Source organism: Ambystoma mexicanum, chromosome 13 (assembly GCF_040938575.1).
Source record: "Ambystoma mexicanum isolate Mex_15411 chromosome 13, UKY_AmexF1_1, whole genome shotgun sequence".
In the NCBI taxonomy this organism is placed as follows: Eukaryota; Metazoa; Chordata; class Amphibia; order Caudata; family Ambystomatidae; genus Ambystoma; species Ambystoma mexicanum.
Window position 1 is genome coordinate 635,549,503 of NC_090938.1, and position 15,450 is coordinate 635,564,952.

General features: G+C 49.7%; 1 long non-coding RNA gene across 2 annotated transcripts in view; it reads right to left on the reverse strand.

The window, feature by feature from the left end:
* The window catches only part of LOC138520651 (uncharacterized), a 101,180-nt gene extending 99,417 nt beyond the window's left edge, over positions 1–1,763 (reverse strand). The window contains exon 1 of one of the 2 annotated variants that reach the window (XR_011282838.1): positions 1,452–1,763. This is a non-coding gene — a long non-coding RNA (uncharacterized lncRNA). The remainder of the gene's footprint in view (positions 1–1,451) is intronic. The other variant, XR_011282837.1, reaches the window with a different exon arrangement.
* Positions 1,764–15,450: the final 13,687 nt, after the last annotated feature.

The following is a 15,450-nucleotide window of genomic DNA, read 5'->3' on the forward strand; positions in this document are numbered from 1 at the left end:
CGACTCCATAACCTACGGCAAGGGCTGCTACAAAAATGCAAGACAACATAGCATAAGGCAGAACATGAGGATCTCTCGCAGACTTCGCTGCTGTGGTAACTTCCTTTAAATTGTAGACCCCTCCCCCCGCACACACCTGTTGGCTCTCTCTCTCTCTCTCTAGCTCTCCTACACAGACACGCGCCACGCAGACGCACGCTCCCCGTGTCAGGCAGCGTGCCCCGACGCGGCGGCGCCAGCACCCTGCCTTGGTAGAGCTGTCGGGGCCGCTTCCGCCTGTCACTTGGGACAAAGGTGCGCGAGAGTGACTGACAAAGAGGCAGAAGGCAGAAAAGAAAAGCGACGCATTCAAGCTTTCAAAGCGTCACGTCCGAGAAAGGAACAAAAAAAACAAGAGAGGCGAGATCTAGAGATACGCCTCGGCGGCGCCGACGGGGCACGACCAAAAATAAAAACAACGAAGACAAAAGTTTTTAAAAGCGAAGCTGCAAGTCTTCGGATGCCCATACACCGGCCCCTGACAGGTCCATCATATGGGTGAGGTCATGCCATGCGGGTACAGAAATCCCAAAGCTCACTGCCTGGATGCCTTGGCACCGGAATGCATATATAACTGCGGCTTAGGCCTCTTTTGTGCGGTAACCTATTTTATTTCCACATGTTCTCATAGGGAAAGGGTTGGGCTTGCTGAAAATGGCACTTTGAACATTTTTTCCATGGCCTCTTTTGGTTCCCAGCGCACCACTGGGGGCCAGTGGAGGTCGGACACTCAAGCAGCCTAAGAAGACCGGCCTTTGGCATCTGTAATCTTAGGCCACGCTGCCTGATTTCAGAAGAGGCCACTGCCTGAGAGCAAACCAGGGACAGGCAGGTGACTGACTCGTCTCTGCCCCTAGTCTTTCTCCTCCCAGAAACCCTCCGAATACCCAGAATGACGAGGGGCTGTTTTTACCTGTAGGGGGCCATCACATCGTTCTCCAACGCTTGATTTTCCAACTAACCGTAACCATGAAGAGAACAGTCGTGAGCAGGGGTTTCAGCTGCACTTTGAGGGGGAACTGGGGAAAGGGGGGCACGGGGGGAACGCCAAGCGTTTCCCCCCGGGGAGTTTTTTGGCGCTGCACACGGCCAGCGAGTGGCCGTGGGGGGCAGAGCGCCTCCTGGGGGGTATTTAAGGGCTCAGGGAAGGTTCGGGAGCCAGGCGACGGTTAGGACTTGGTGATTGTCCTGTCCTGTTGCCTGCTCCCGAGCCTTCCCTGGTATTAGCTGGGCCTAGGTGTGCGAGTAGTGAGGTGAGATAGGGGATTGTTTGTAGAGTGGGGCGGGTAGGTAGTGGTTAGTAAGATATATTAAAAAAAAAAATAATAATAATAATAATATTTATATATTTATTAATTAGGGGGGAACGTGTAGCAGGGGTGCCATAGATAAGACACCCCTGGCCTGCTTACCGGCGGGTCCAGTTGCGGCTGGTGCGGGGGGTACGGTGCGGGGGGTGCTGTGGGGGGAGTTCGTGTTCTGGCACTTCCCTCCGTCTTGTGAGGGCCGGCGGCGTGTGGAGGAGTCAGATGTTTTCTTTTTTCCTCGCTTTCGGTGGAATCCCCTGTTGCAGTTAAGGCGAGGGGAAGGGGTGCGTGGGCCGGGGTTTCCCGGGCAGGAGCATTCAGGCTCGAGCTACGCGGTAGCTCTTTCTGGTCAGGGGAGGCAGTGCGGTCCATTTAAAGGGACCGTTTTGTTTTTTGCACGCGGTAGCGTTAGGTAGGGATAGAGGGCTCTGCAGTCCCTTAAAGGGACAGCATTCAATTTACTGGGCAAGCGCGGTGTGGCCTCTGAGCCACCGGGGGGCAGTGTGATACTGTCTTTCTGGGCCCAATTTGAACTGGGGCCAGTTCTGTGTCGGTTTTTCTCTTGTTTAGGTTAGTTTTAGGGGAAGGGCTTTGTTAGGGCCAGGGTTTTATGAAGAAGGGGGGGGTTAAAATAAAAAAAAAAAAAAAAAAATTCTGTTCCCCCTAGAATAAGTTGTCGGTATTTAAATATATAGTAAGTATAGATTTGGATTAACGCTTTGGGTGCTAGGGAATTTTTGATAGCCCAGAGCGGGCAAGAAGGGTCTGGTGGATGCTAGGGCTCTGAGGGAGGCCCTGGAAATTATCAGCAGGGCGTCTAAGGCCCAGCTGGAAGGGGCAGTGGTGGAGGTCACAGGTGAGATGGAGCTGGGTGGGGGCAGGCCGCAGCGGAGAGCGGCAGCAGATGGGGCCCTCGCGGCAGTGGTGGCCTGCACCCCCGTGGCGGCGAGAGGGGAGGTTTGGGAATGCAGGGGCAGGAAGATGAGGAGGGAGATAGACAGGAGGGCGTCTGGGGGGGAATTGAGTTCGGGTGGGCAGCCAGTGAAGGAGGTAGTAAGGGATAGCCCTAGGGAAGCTAGGAGTGCTCCAAAGGAGGTGGCTCAAGGGAATGAAGGTGGGGGGGGTGATGGGGCGCAGAGGGGCGTGTTAGGGCAGAGGGGAAGAGGGGTAAATACCTGCGGAAGAGTGCAGGTGGGAGAAGGAGGGAGAGGTCCCCGGCATTTGAGGAGGTTAGAGTGGGGCGCGGAACGGCCCCCTCGGGTAGGAGGAGTGAGGGCGGAGGGCGCTGCGCAGTCCCCGCTGGTCAGGTGGAGGTAGAGGGTTTCAGTACGACCCCTCCTCGGTCAGCGCAAGGAGAGCCTAGAGGGTGCAGCACAGCCCCTAGCAATGAGGATTCCAGGGTGGAGGACGGAACGCGTCGCCCGAGAGAAGAGGACCAGGCAGGGGTTTCCACAACCCCGCCGAGAAGACGTCAAAGGAGTGGCGGGGCGGACGCCCCGGGCTCGCAAGAAGATCATCAACTGAACTCGGGCATGAGCTCGCATCCGCAATGGTATTTAAGGGGTGATGAAGTTGGGTGGGAGGAATATGTGGGGCAATGGGAAGTGGAAGATTATAGGGCGGAAGGGGGAGGAGAGAAGAAGTTTGAGGTGGGATTTGGAAAGGGAAGTGCAGGGTGGACGGGGGGTAAGGGGTCAGGGGAACTATTGGCTGGGGGAGTGTGCTGACATGTTTTGTCCCCGCAGTAGGAGCCCTCTAAGAAAGGAGATGAGGAGCATCGGTGTGGACGCCAGAACACAGGCAGCAGAGGTGGAAAGAGGTGAGCGGGAAAGGGAATGGTCATCTGCATGGCAGAGAGGGGTCACAAGAAGGGGGACAAGGGAGGAAGGGTTTGGACTGCAAGGTGTAAGGAAAGAAGTTGGTGTGCAGGCCATTGGAGCCGCAAGGGTTGAGAAGAGCATTTGCTCAGTGGAGGTCCAAACAGACAAGGTGGTGGAGCCATTGATGCTCGAAGTGCAAGCAGGAAAAGATAAGGAGGTTGAAGTGAAAGGAAAGGAGGTAAAATTGCCATACATGGGGATAACAAAGCCATTGGGGGCGCATTTGATGGCAGCAACCAGGGAGAAGATTCAGGCTGGGGAATTCGTGGATGTCTTTAAATTGCTCCATAGGGAAGTGAGAGCAAAGGAGGGGTCTAAGGAGGAAGAGAGGGAACTGGCCTCACGCCCAAGGGTCCCGGTGACTATCGAGAATTGGACGTCGGCGTTTATCATTTATGCCAGTGTGTATTGCGAAAAATTTCCGGAGCGCTGTGTGGCACTGCTTAAATATATGGACGTAATAAGGAAGGCTTTCACAAGTTTTGGGGGTTTTTCCTGGGTAAGGTATGATGAGGAATTCAGAGCGAGAATGGCAGAGGACAGTCAGGCGGTCTGGGGGGAGATAGACATGGATCTCTGGCTGCAATGGATGGCCCCAACGAGGCCTGCCCCGACACTGCACACAGCAAGTGGGCTGCCCGTGCCTTTCCGGCCCTTTCTTGGTCGCCCCGCCCATGAGGGGGTGGGGGAGGAGGCAGGGGTCAGTCCTCAGCAGCATGCTGGGGGTATAATAAGGACGGCTGCACAAGGTCCCTGTGTAGGTTCAGGCACGAGTGTAGCAAGTGTGGTGGAAAACACCCTCTCACCCAATGTTTCCAACAGGGAGACGGGGAGGGGGAGAGGTTCAGGAAAAGGGGTTGTGGGAAAAGGCTTTTACTCCAATTAAAGTGGGGGTGTTGGAAAAATGGTTGCAATTTTATCCGGATAGGGAGGGGGCTAAGATTTTGAGTGAGGGGTTTGGTCAGGGGTTCAGATTAGGGTACCAGGGCCCAAGGGTGCGTTGGTGGGCTGAAAATTTGAAGTCGGCGAGAGAGAATGTTGAGGTGGTAAGACAAAAACTGAACAAGGAAATAGAGTTAGGAAAGATAGTGGGCCCATTTGATGACATGCCGGGTGATTTGGTGATATCCCCGTTGGGGGTTGTGCCCAAGAAAGCTCCGGGGGAGTTCAGACTGATTCATCACTTGTCCTGGCCGGAGGGTATGTCAGTTAATGACTTCATTGCCCCGGAAGAATGTGGGGTTGTGTATGCGAGTGTTGACCAGGCGGTTGAGCTGATAAGGAAGGAAGGGCGAGGGGCCTTCATGGCCAAGTGCGATATCAAGGCGGCTTTCAGGTTATTGCCAGTGCACCCGGAGGATTTTTGGTTGTTGGGTTTGCAGTTTGAGGACCGCATTTTTATAGACAAAGCCTTGCCAATGGGGTGCGCAATTTCCTGTGCTTTGTTTGAACGGTTCAGCTCCTTTTTACAGTGGGTTTTCTCATTTAGCTCGGGTTGGGAGAGTGTGCTGCACTATCTGGATGATTTTCTGTTCATTAGCGGGGCAGAAAGAGAAGAGGACTGCAAAGAAATGCTAAGGTTGTTTCAGGAATTGATGGAGGAGCTGGGTGTACCTTTAGCCGAAGACAAAACTGAAGGGCCGGCAGTGGTGTTAACATTTCTAGGAATTGAACTGGATTCAGTGGCCATGACCTTACGCTTGCCGCACGACAAGGTGAGCAAATTGGTGGTACTGTTGAAAAAAGCGGTGGGGGCCAAGAAAATGATGCTGGTGGAGATGCAGAGATTGGTTGGGCATCTGAATTTTGCATGTAAGGTGGTGGCCCCAGGGCGGACGTTTTGCAGGAACATGGCAAGGGCCATGGCGGGAGCAAAGTGCCCACATCATCGGATAAGAGTATCGGGGGCAGTGAGGGAGGATTGCAGAATTTGGCTACGTTTCTTGGAGAGTTTCAATGGAGTGTCAATGTGGTTGCAGGGAGACCCGGTGACATGGGAAGTTCAGATACTCTCAGATGCAGCAGGGGCCGGAGGTTTTGGAGTGTTTTGGGGGTGAAAATGGTGTGCGGAAAAGTGGCCAGCGAGGTGGTTGAAGGAAGGAAGGAGTATAGCATTTCTTGAATTTTTTCCATTACTAGTGGCATTGGAGTTGTGGGGGAAGGAGTTGCAAAACAAGAAGGTGAACTTCAATGTCGACAACGAATGCGTGGTCCATGTGGTGAACAGACAGTCAGCTAGGGATCAGAGGGTGGCAAGACTGATGAGAGAATTTGTCCTGCGTTGCATGGAATGGAATGTGGTGTTTAAGGCAACACGTGTGCCAGGGAAGGATAATGGCATCGCTGATGCATTATCTTGTTTTCAATGGCAGAGATTCCGTGGATTTGCTCCAGATGCAGATCAGGAGGGGCAGCAGATTCCGGAGGAGCTGTGGAAGATAGGAAGCTGAGAGCGCGTGCTCTGGTGGAGGGTTCATTGGCCGCGGCATCTAAGAAGTCATACAGGAGGGCCTGGGAGGATTTTATTAGAGGAGGAGCTTGTAGTTGGAAGGGTAGATGGGATGCGGAAGAGCGGAGGAGGGATGATGTCATGAATTTCCTCCTGAGGTGCATGGACAGGGGCTGGTCAAGGGCAACGATAGCAGGAAAGCTAGCAGGGATTGCCTTTTATGGGAAATGGTTTTGGGGTTTTCAACCAAGTGGGGGGAGATGGCGATTAGGATGTTGGAAGGATGGGCAAGGGAGAGTAAGAGGGACAAGGATAAGAGGAGGCCGATATCGGCGGAATTGCTGCAGAGGTTGATTGAGGTGGTGGGGGGAGTTTGCTGGTCGGTATGGGAAGGGGAACTGTTTGCGACTTGTTTTACATGGTTATTCTTTGGGGCTTTCAGGGTTTCTGAGTTGGTTGGGGTGAAAGGGGGGGTAGGGGGACTGCAATGGGAAGATGTTCGAATTACAGAAGAAGGTTTAGATATTAAGATTAAAAGGTCCAAGACGGATCAGAAGGGAAGGGGCTCTTGGGATCTGCTGGGTCGAGGGAGCGAGGTTTTATGCCCAGTTCAGGCGGGCAAGGTGTGGAAAGAGCGCTGTGGGGGTAAGTCAGGCTTGGTTTTTCAGCATGCGGAGGGATCGCCGGTTTCAGCGGCCCAGGTGCTTGGGGTATTGCGGAAGGCGCTGGTGGCGGTGGGAGAAAAGGCAGAGGATTTTGGGACTCATTCTTTAAGGATGGGCGCAGCATCTGAGGGTACCAGGCTGGGTTTTTCAGAAGACAAGGTAAAAGGACTGGGGCGTTGGAGGTCTGGGAAATACAAGGGGTACGTCAGGGATTTTGAAAAGGGGGAATGTTGAAGAAAGGTGGAGGAGGATTTTTTGGGCCAACTGTTGTTGTTGAAATATTTTTGTCTTGTCAGTGATTTTTGTAATTTCTGTTTCAGATGCTGCGCGAAAGAAGGGGAAGTTGGCGCAAGTTTGGATTGTTGGCCATTCAATTGTGAAGTGGGCTGGGAAAGAGGCGGAGAAAAGGGTGTTTGGAAGGCAGTTGGGGTGCAGTTACAAGGAAGTGGTGGTGAGATGGCACGGTTTGGGGGGCCTGCGGTGGGATCAGCTGCTGCCCATATTGGCAGGGATGAGGGAACGCTATGGGGTTCCAGAGGTGGTGATGATGCATGCGGGGGAGAACGACCTGGTGAGAGATACGGGGGTGGCTCTGCTAAAGAAAATGAAGAGGGACTTAGTGTGGGTGCGGGAAATGTGGCCTCAAGCGCAAGCGGTGGTGGTGTGGACTAAGTTGTTGCCGCGAAGAGTTTGGAGGGGAGCGAGAAGTGAAGGAGCAATAGAGCGGGCCAGGAAGGGGATAAACAGGGAACTGGAAAAATGTTGTGCCTCGGTGGCGGTGCAGGTCATGGACCATAAGGAAATAACATATGAGGGTCTTCTTATCTTTAGAGAGGATGGGGTACACTTGTCTGTGTATGGGAATAATCACTACTTGGCGGACTTGGGTTCTTGGCTGGGAGACTGGATAAAAAGTTTGAGGTAGAAAAATTTGGGGGGGGGGCGGTTGGGGCAGAAAGAACTCCTCAGGGGAGGGTTTTTTCTGGTGCCGGGGGCATGGCCCCTTTTGATGTGGGGGGAGGGAAGCAAAATGGAGGAATGACACGGGAAAGGAGGGGGTGGCGCTGTTTGCACAAGCAGGTCACCCCGGGGGAACAGGTATTGAGCCTGGAGGGGCATGGCCCCGGGGAGAAAGCGGGACGCCTGGAAAAGGGGCAAGGAGACGGTAGGATCCAAGGGATCATTAGGGAGGAAATGGGTTATTTAATTATTTAAGTGTTGGGGGAAAATGAAAAATGAAAATGTTTAATTTATTTAATTGGTTGTTAAAATATTTCTTTAGTTTGTTAGGCCATGGAGCCAGTTAAGCGTTTGATTGTAAGCTTTGGCCTGTCACATTAAAGCAACCTTTTCCACTTTTAAATGAGTCTGGGTTTTTGTGCAGGAAGCCAAAAGTGAATTGCCCAGATCACTCCGCTCCGAAGGACACAGGGGGCAGTCGGGAATGCCGACTAGTGCCATGCCAGTTATGGGGAACCATTCGCGGGGCCATGGCAGACACGAAGATACCACTTGTAGAATGAATATCCCTCCCCTTCTGGTGTGCATGGTGTGCTTCAGTTCTGTGCCTGGGAGGCTGGAGTCAGGTGCCTTCTTTTAATGTGAAACTATGGAGAAGAAAGGCAACATCCAGCGAGCTGCTGCTCGGCAGTTCAGAAATACGGGTACTATGTGTTGTCCCCTTGGTGGGGCGTGTAATATTTTAATGTTGTGGGCAGGGCGGTCACTGGCCGGCTTGTTTTACTTTTGGGGCACTGGTGGCAGTCGTATGTCCCTACAAGGCCTTTGTAGCTGGTTGCCGCCTGTGCTTTTGCTCCCAGAGCGGTCGGCACATGCCTGGGTTGTTTTTATCATGTGCAGCTTTTTACTATGCTGTCCGGGCCGGCCTTAGGGCAGGGCAGGGTGGGCCGGATGACCGCCCGGGGCGCCATTCCCCCCAGGGCACCATTAGCCCCCTGCCACGCCAGCTCGGGGGAGTCTTTCAAGGGCTCACCCGAGCTGGCGTAGGGTGAGAAGGCATTTTGTTATTAAATCCTCCCGCTGCGGTGGGTGCATTTAATAACAATAGGGTGCTGATGCTTTGCATCAGCACCGTGTTCAGATGATTACCTCTCCGCTCCGACGCAGGAGCAAGGCGGTTTTCATTGGAATAGGGCACTCATGCATTAGAATGAGGGTCCTGTTCTAGTGATTAAATGCCTGCCAGGTGCCCGAGAGGTGAGTTGAAAAAAAATGTGGCGCCCCTCCTCTTGACAAGGGCACGCAGGGAGGGGGGGGTGCCAATTCGCCCAGGGCGTTGCTGCTGCTAAGACCATCCCTGTATCCAACTGGCATGCATTGGATGAATACAATCGGGTTGAAGGTCACGCCGTGTGGTGACTTTCACACGCACGTGGTTTCCACAAAGATCGGGAGGGGCAGTGGTTTCGCACAAAAACTATTACTTCTTTACGGGGGGCAGTGCATGCAGTAGACACAGTATTTAGGGTAGAACACCAGTGGTGATTACAGAAGGAAGGCGGCCGGCGCAACGGTGCATTGCCAAACGCGCAGTATATTCTGTGTTCTGTGGTAGGGAACATGGCGCCTTCGGGCCAATTGTATTAAAAAAAATACAGTTCCTTTTTGCAGATCCATGCACTTGTAATAGTGACAGGTGGGCTTTTGGGCCCAATGTTGTGTAAATAGCGCAACATAGAGGTGCGGCATTGTAGGGCGGATTGCAGATTTATTCTAAAAAATCTAAAGATGCATTGCTGGGGCAGCACAGTCGCTGCATGTGCAGCGTGTCGGGGAATTTCGGGTGGCCGAATACCCCACGCGTTCCTGGGGTTTACGGTGATATTCAATGCTTTTGCGGCCCACGTTCCATGCCGACTTTGTCGAATTGGATTAGATTTTAGCAACAGGCGCTGCAGGTTTAGGGCAACCAATGCGTTTCAACCCATCAATGCAATTTTGGGCAATAAAACCTAGCACACCGCAACTTTTGGTATGGCCACACCAAAGCAGCATTAAAGAGAGTTTCCACGTGGGTGTAGATCAGGAAACCTTTGTCCCGCTAGCCCATAGTAAAGGCCATTGGGTTGTTACAAAATATGCATTTGGGGGGCCGTGGGTGCCTGGGCCGCCTCCAGTAGGAAAAGCTTCCATTGCAAAGTACTGTTCCTTCAAAAAGTGCAATGGTGCAGTTTGCTAGCCGGAAAAGGGCAGGACCCGGGCGGCTACGTATTTACATATTCATTGGGTATTTATAATGCGCCTATACACGATGTTGCACGATAAGTGCTAGGGGGGTTAACAGGTGGAGGACAATTGTAATTATTCTTGTGATAACGTATGTTTTATGTGCTATCACAGGTTGAAGGATATGTTACAAGGGCAGAGGACCATTGGCAGATGGGTCACGGTAATACACAACACAAGGAAAGAGCTGGAAGATCTTGGTAAGATTGTTCTGTGCGCAACTCATGCAGAAAGAGGTGGCTGCATAACTGATTAAAGTAAAGAAGGTGCCCTCTGGGTAACGTCCTAGTAATATAATACCGTAGAGTACGGGAGCATTTGGTCCTTTCGGGGAAGTGCATGATATACACGGTTACATGTGATTTAATCGAATCCAAAAACAACTAAGGAAATTTCAACGAATACAAAACAACTAATATCAAAATAACACATTTCTTTTTTCTTTTTGGGGGGGTTACCCCTCCATAGCCCCCCCTTTTTTACTAATACTTTTCTCCCACCCCCAAAACCACTATTCCCACTCCCAACCACATTTCTATTGTTTTCCCAAATTAGTTATTTTCGTTTTCATTGTTTTTGTATTCGTTGTAATTTCATTAGTTATTTTATATTTGATATAATCACTGTATGCCGATATACACGCTATAACAGCTGCATCGTGTTCCTATTACCAAGCACAGGGAGGGGAAAATAATGTGAGACAGGATGCACTGAAAAACCAGAGGCAAGTGGACAATGTAAAGGGTGAAGTTAACCTATCACTTTCACAGGTGATAAAAGCCATCCAAAATGCAAAAGGAAGGTGTGGCCCTGGTAGTGACGGAATACCGGCTGAGTTTTATCATGAAGTGTGGGGTCCAATTTTAACAACATTGTTTAATGCGATACTGAGTACAAACTCTATACCAAGGGAATAGCGAAGAGCAATCATTCTTCCAAATTATAAAAAAAGGTTGCAGAAAAAGACCACAATCATACTGGCCTATATCCCTTTTGAACACCAGCTTCTAAATGTTTGGGAAGTGCCTACTCTCCAAATTAGAAGAGTGGGTTACAAGCAACAAAATTCTATCTCCAATTCCATTGAACTTTAGGCCAAAACTAGGGACAATGGAACAGTGCTTGAATGTTTACATGACAATTGCCCAATCCCTCTGCATCAAACATGAACCAATATGCCTAGCATTTATGGACCTGAGCACTGCCTTCGATAAAGTAAATCAGATCAATTTGCGGGACGTGCTCAGGTCATATGATTGCCTAGCTGTTATTCTGGACACCTTGGAGGTTTTGCATAGGGATAATGAGGCTTGTATCCGCTCTGGTAGTGAGGGACATTGCACAGCCTGGTTTCCGATTGAATCAAGGGTAAGACAAGGGGGTGTCTTGGCACCCCTGCTCTTCTCTCTGTACATCAACAAGCTCTTGGAGAACTTGCTGGAGTTCAATGCTGATGTACCTAGACTGGGAAATATGCTGATTCCAGCTCTAATTTATGCTGACGATACAGTACTTATTGCAAGTACCCGAAGAGCATTGCCGGATCTGGTAAACACATTTTCCGCTTAAATGAGAGATTTGGACCTGCACGTTAATACTACCAAATCAGCAGTAATGGTATGTTCAGGAAAGAAAAGAGCATGCAAGTTCCCAAAATATGGTGTGATGGGTTAGCGATCCCAAGAGTGACCCAATTTGATTATCTCGGGGTTCAATTTAATGAGAATTTTAATGGGCATGCACATGAACAGAAATAGGTCCCAGTGATGAAAAAATAGATTCATGAAGCAGCACAAGCAGCAACTACTCTATATTGTGGAAAAGATCTATAATGCTTGCATTATAGGGGCAATTAAATATGGTGCTGCGATCTGAGGATATCAAGATTATGGAGTGTTGCAAAAAGAGGAAAATCGCTTTGTGAAATCTCTGTTGGGCTTACCCATGTCAGCACCAAATTTTGCTTCACATAAAGAGATAGGCATGGCCTTTCTAGAAGATCTACTGGCCTTGAAGTTTTGCAGGTTATGGTTGCATGTATGGTCTAACCCAAAGACTGGGCTTACACAGAAACTGGTAAAGGATCTGTTGGGAAAAAAAGGGTGCCAATAAAATCGGATGGTTAGAAAATGTGAATAAAATGCTGGGGAAAGTGAGTGCTAGTAGTATGACTATTGAACCTCTATTATTTGGCAATGGTAGGTGCCGTCTACTAACGAAGAAATTAATGGATTGGCTAAATGAGGCCAGAGAGACACAGGAGCTATTGAAACCAACGAATGAGAACTGATGAGAATATCGTCAAATAACATAAAGGAATATCTTGCATGGTCAAACTGGAAGTACTAAAGGGCACCCATTACAGGTTCGAAGTCGGAGATCGGGCTGGGAATTTGAATCCAAATGCCCCATGTGTCAAGTTGGGCATACGGATTTAGTACATTTCTTATTCTTTTGTCCAGCTTATTGTGATCTAAGGAAAAAGTATTTGCTACCGCTGTTCATAGGAAGAGGCTTTGCCCAGCATAGGCCAGCACTTTATTATCTGCTGAATGCAGCCTCGCCAGCTGTAACCTGGAATTGATCTCTATGCACATGAAAAGCCTGGTGAACACGAGAAAGAGGACAAAGACTAGATACAATTGTAAGAAGTAATGATAAAATTAGATTACACGACTTTATACACCCCATGATTGTCAAGGCGCTTTGGGACTCACACAATGTTAAACTGTATTGTACATGTGATTTTACAAATGAACAGTCGTTTTTATGTTTTAGGTTGGGGAAAAAGGTTGTGTAATGTTTGTAATGTTAGTATAAAATTGTGCTATGTAAATGATATTGTAATTAATGAATTATTGTGGTATTTTCTAATTGTGACATAGTTTGTGTCTAATGGTTGTGTTTGATGTATCTTTTACGGATTTTTTACTCAATCCGAAATAAAGAATTTACTTACTTACTTACCTATTATCGTAGGTCTGTTTGGAATGTCAGGAGAAGGGTCACCAGACAAGTTCGCTGGCAGCGAGAGTTGCTCCAATGGCCTTAGTGGTCACGAGATTGAGGATGAGGCCAAGTTATGGGCACTTTTTCAAGAGAAAATGAGCAGGAAGTGAAGAAATTGGGCTTAAAAGATGCTGGAGGAGGAGCACGAGGTGCCCATGCAGGAGCGGGTAATTCTTTCCCAGGTCTGCCCACCCATCTCGATAGACACACCGCCGCCAACCGAGATGCCTGTCGAAAATCGACCATAAAGAAAGAGGTCAATGCGTCAACCGAGGGGTAAGGCAGCTGCGGCTGGTTACAGGAAGAAGTGTTGTTGCAGGTTGCGGCTGATCCCGCACAGACTCCTGTTGTAGGGCAGCTGGCCGAGCTGCCAGCAGTTCACGATTTATGGCAAGGGGCAATATGTGGAGCACTGATGCCACCAACAGGTAACCAGTTGGGCAATGGGGCAGTAAGTGGGGCACTGGAGCTTCCAACAGGTAATGAGTTGGGTAATGGGAAAATTGGTATGGCATTGGAGGAAATGCTGAGGTTATATGCGGGGAGTGGTGCAGCCACCTATGGAGGGGGCCACCATTGAGACCGCAAAGAGAGTTTGGGAAGGCCTCTCAAAACCTGCAACGATCGTGGGGATTATGGGGGCACCAACCTCTCTTTCTGCAGTAGGGCTGTCAGGCACAACAGAGGTCACGGCGGCACCATTGCAGCAACAAGGATCCACAGGGCTGGGCGACTTAGGTGCGCAGGGACAAGGGGAGGAAGGGGTAGCAGCCACATTATTCCCAGGGGTGCCCACACCACATTAGTCAGATGCATTGGTAGGGGGCTAGGACCCACAGTGACTAGGGAGGGTGGATCTGATGTGGGTGGCACCCGTTTAGTGAGCATCGTGCAGCTGCTGTCTGGCAGGTCCACCCTAGCATAGCACATTCCCAGGAAGACTAAGGAGCGTATATGGGCGAGGGAGTATTTCGACTTATTTTCATTACTGTCGGTAGAGTGACGGCTGAACCAGATATTACTGTGAGCAAAGAGGAGGATAAGAAGAGTCAGAAGAGAAGTATGGCTGAAGAGTACATAAGTAATTGGAACAAGGCATTCTCTTTGCAGCAGTAATGATGGAAACGTTTCCAGAGCAGAGGGCTCTGTTGTGGAAGTACAGGGACACTATTGTTAATGAGCAAAAGAGGTATGATATGATATAAGTCATTTATAACGCCCCTGTACAAAAGTGTTTCTAGACAAGGAAGGGGAAGACAAAGGGGATCAGAACAAACAATCTTACTAGGCTTTGTGTCATTCAGATTGTGCAAGTGCAAGCGAGAGGAGAAGGGCCAGGGGGAGGGACAGGGACTTCATTTCACCAAATTGCCTGGGGTAGCGGAAGTGACATCACATGACCCTTGACCACATCACAGGAAGTGATGTCATTTGATCCCACCCCGAAGTGACCTCATGGGAAGTGACAGAACATGACCTTTCACCCCTTTAATGAGTCTAGAAATTATGGTATAGAATTCCAGAAAGACAAAGCATTTGTTTTTCCTATTCTTTCTTATTTAGGGTGATTGCTCAAAGTGTTACACTTGTGGAACCCCCTGTTTTTTTTTTTTTTTAAAGAGGCTGCAACATAAATTCCAGCCTCTCCAAAAACAAAGAGCCACATGACACTGGCCACAGCCCAGGAGCTTCAATGTAAAAAAAAAAAAAAATATATATATATATATATATATATATATATATATATATATATATATATATATATATTTTATTATTTTTTTTTATTTTTTCTTTTTTTCTTTTTTTCTTTTTAGGCGTAGCAAGGGAGACCACAGGGGTAGCAAGGGAAACCTCAGGGGTCGCAGTTGCGACCACTGGTGACCCCCTAAATGATGTCCTGGGGGAGGGAAAGGGAGAGTGCAATAATCAAAGCAAAGCTCAAGTAAGTGCTGCAGGGGTGGCCGGTTCTAAGTAAGTGCAATGAGGCAGGGGACTGTAGCGTTGCAGAAACAGTCCCTAGTGCGCAATAGGCCCAGAGGCAGTGAATGGTGCTACTGGTCGTGAAGTAGCCTGATCTCCATAAGGTTCAGAGGTAGGCCAGGTAACAAGTTAGTGTAGCAGACAAGAATGTCAGCAGGGGGGAGAGAGAGAGAAAGCCGAACGAAAAGGAAGGTCTTGACTTGCTTACAGAACCTGAGGTGGTCCTGGTCAAGTTTGAGAGAGGCAGGGAGGCTGTTCCAGAGGGAGGCACCATCCGAGGAGAGAGATCTACCCCCCACTCTCTGCCTGGAGAAGCATCTGCCCCTCAGAGAGTTGGAGCTTGATGAGCGGAGGCCTCACAAATGAAAGTGCTTAGGAAGAGAGAGTTGGATGTACTGTGGTCCCCAGCCCCAGAACGCCTTGTGGACAATGCAGAGGATCTTGAACTTTATCCCTGCAGCCATCCGGAGTCAATGGAGAGATTTCAGAGCTGGAGAGATACGATCGCTGGGCTTGAGGCCAAGGACAAATCTTGCAGTCCTGTTCTGGATTAGTTGCAGAGGGTGAAGAGTAGAGGCAGGCAGATTTAGAAATAGGCTGTTGCAGTATTCCAGCCTAGAAGAGAACCAGGGCACTGGAGACAGTGAGCTGCTGGGGAAAGTGATCAAATGAAGAATACCTCTGAGGATGTGCAGCTGGTAGTGGGACTTCTTAGAGACGTTCGTGATGTGAGGAGAGAAGAGAGGGCGAAGTCGAAAATTACACCAAGGTTTTTGGGCTAGCAGGAAGGCACAGGAAGAGAGCCCAAGGAGGGCGGCAAGAGGAAAAGCGGGAGCAGGGGTCCCAATGAGAAGGATCTCAGTCTTACTGGCATT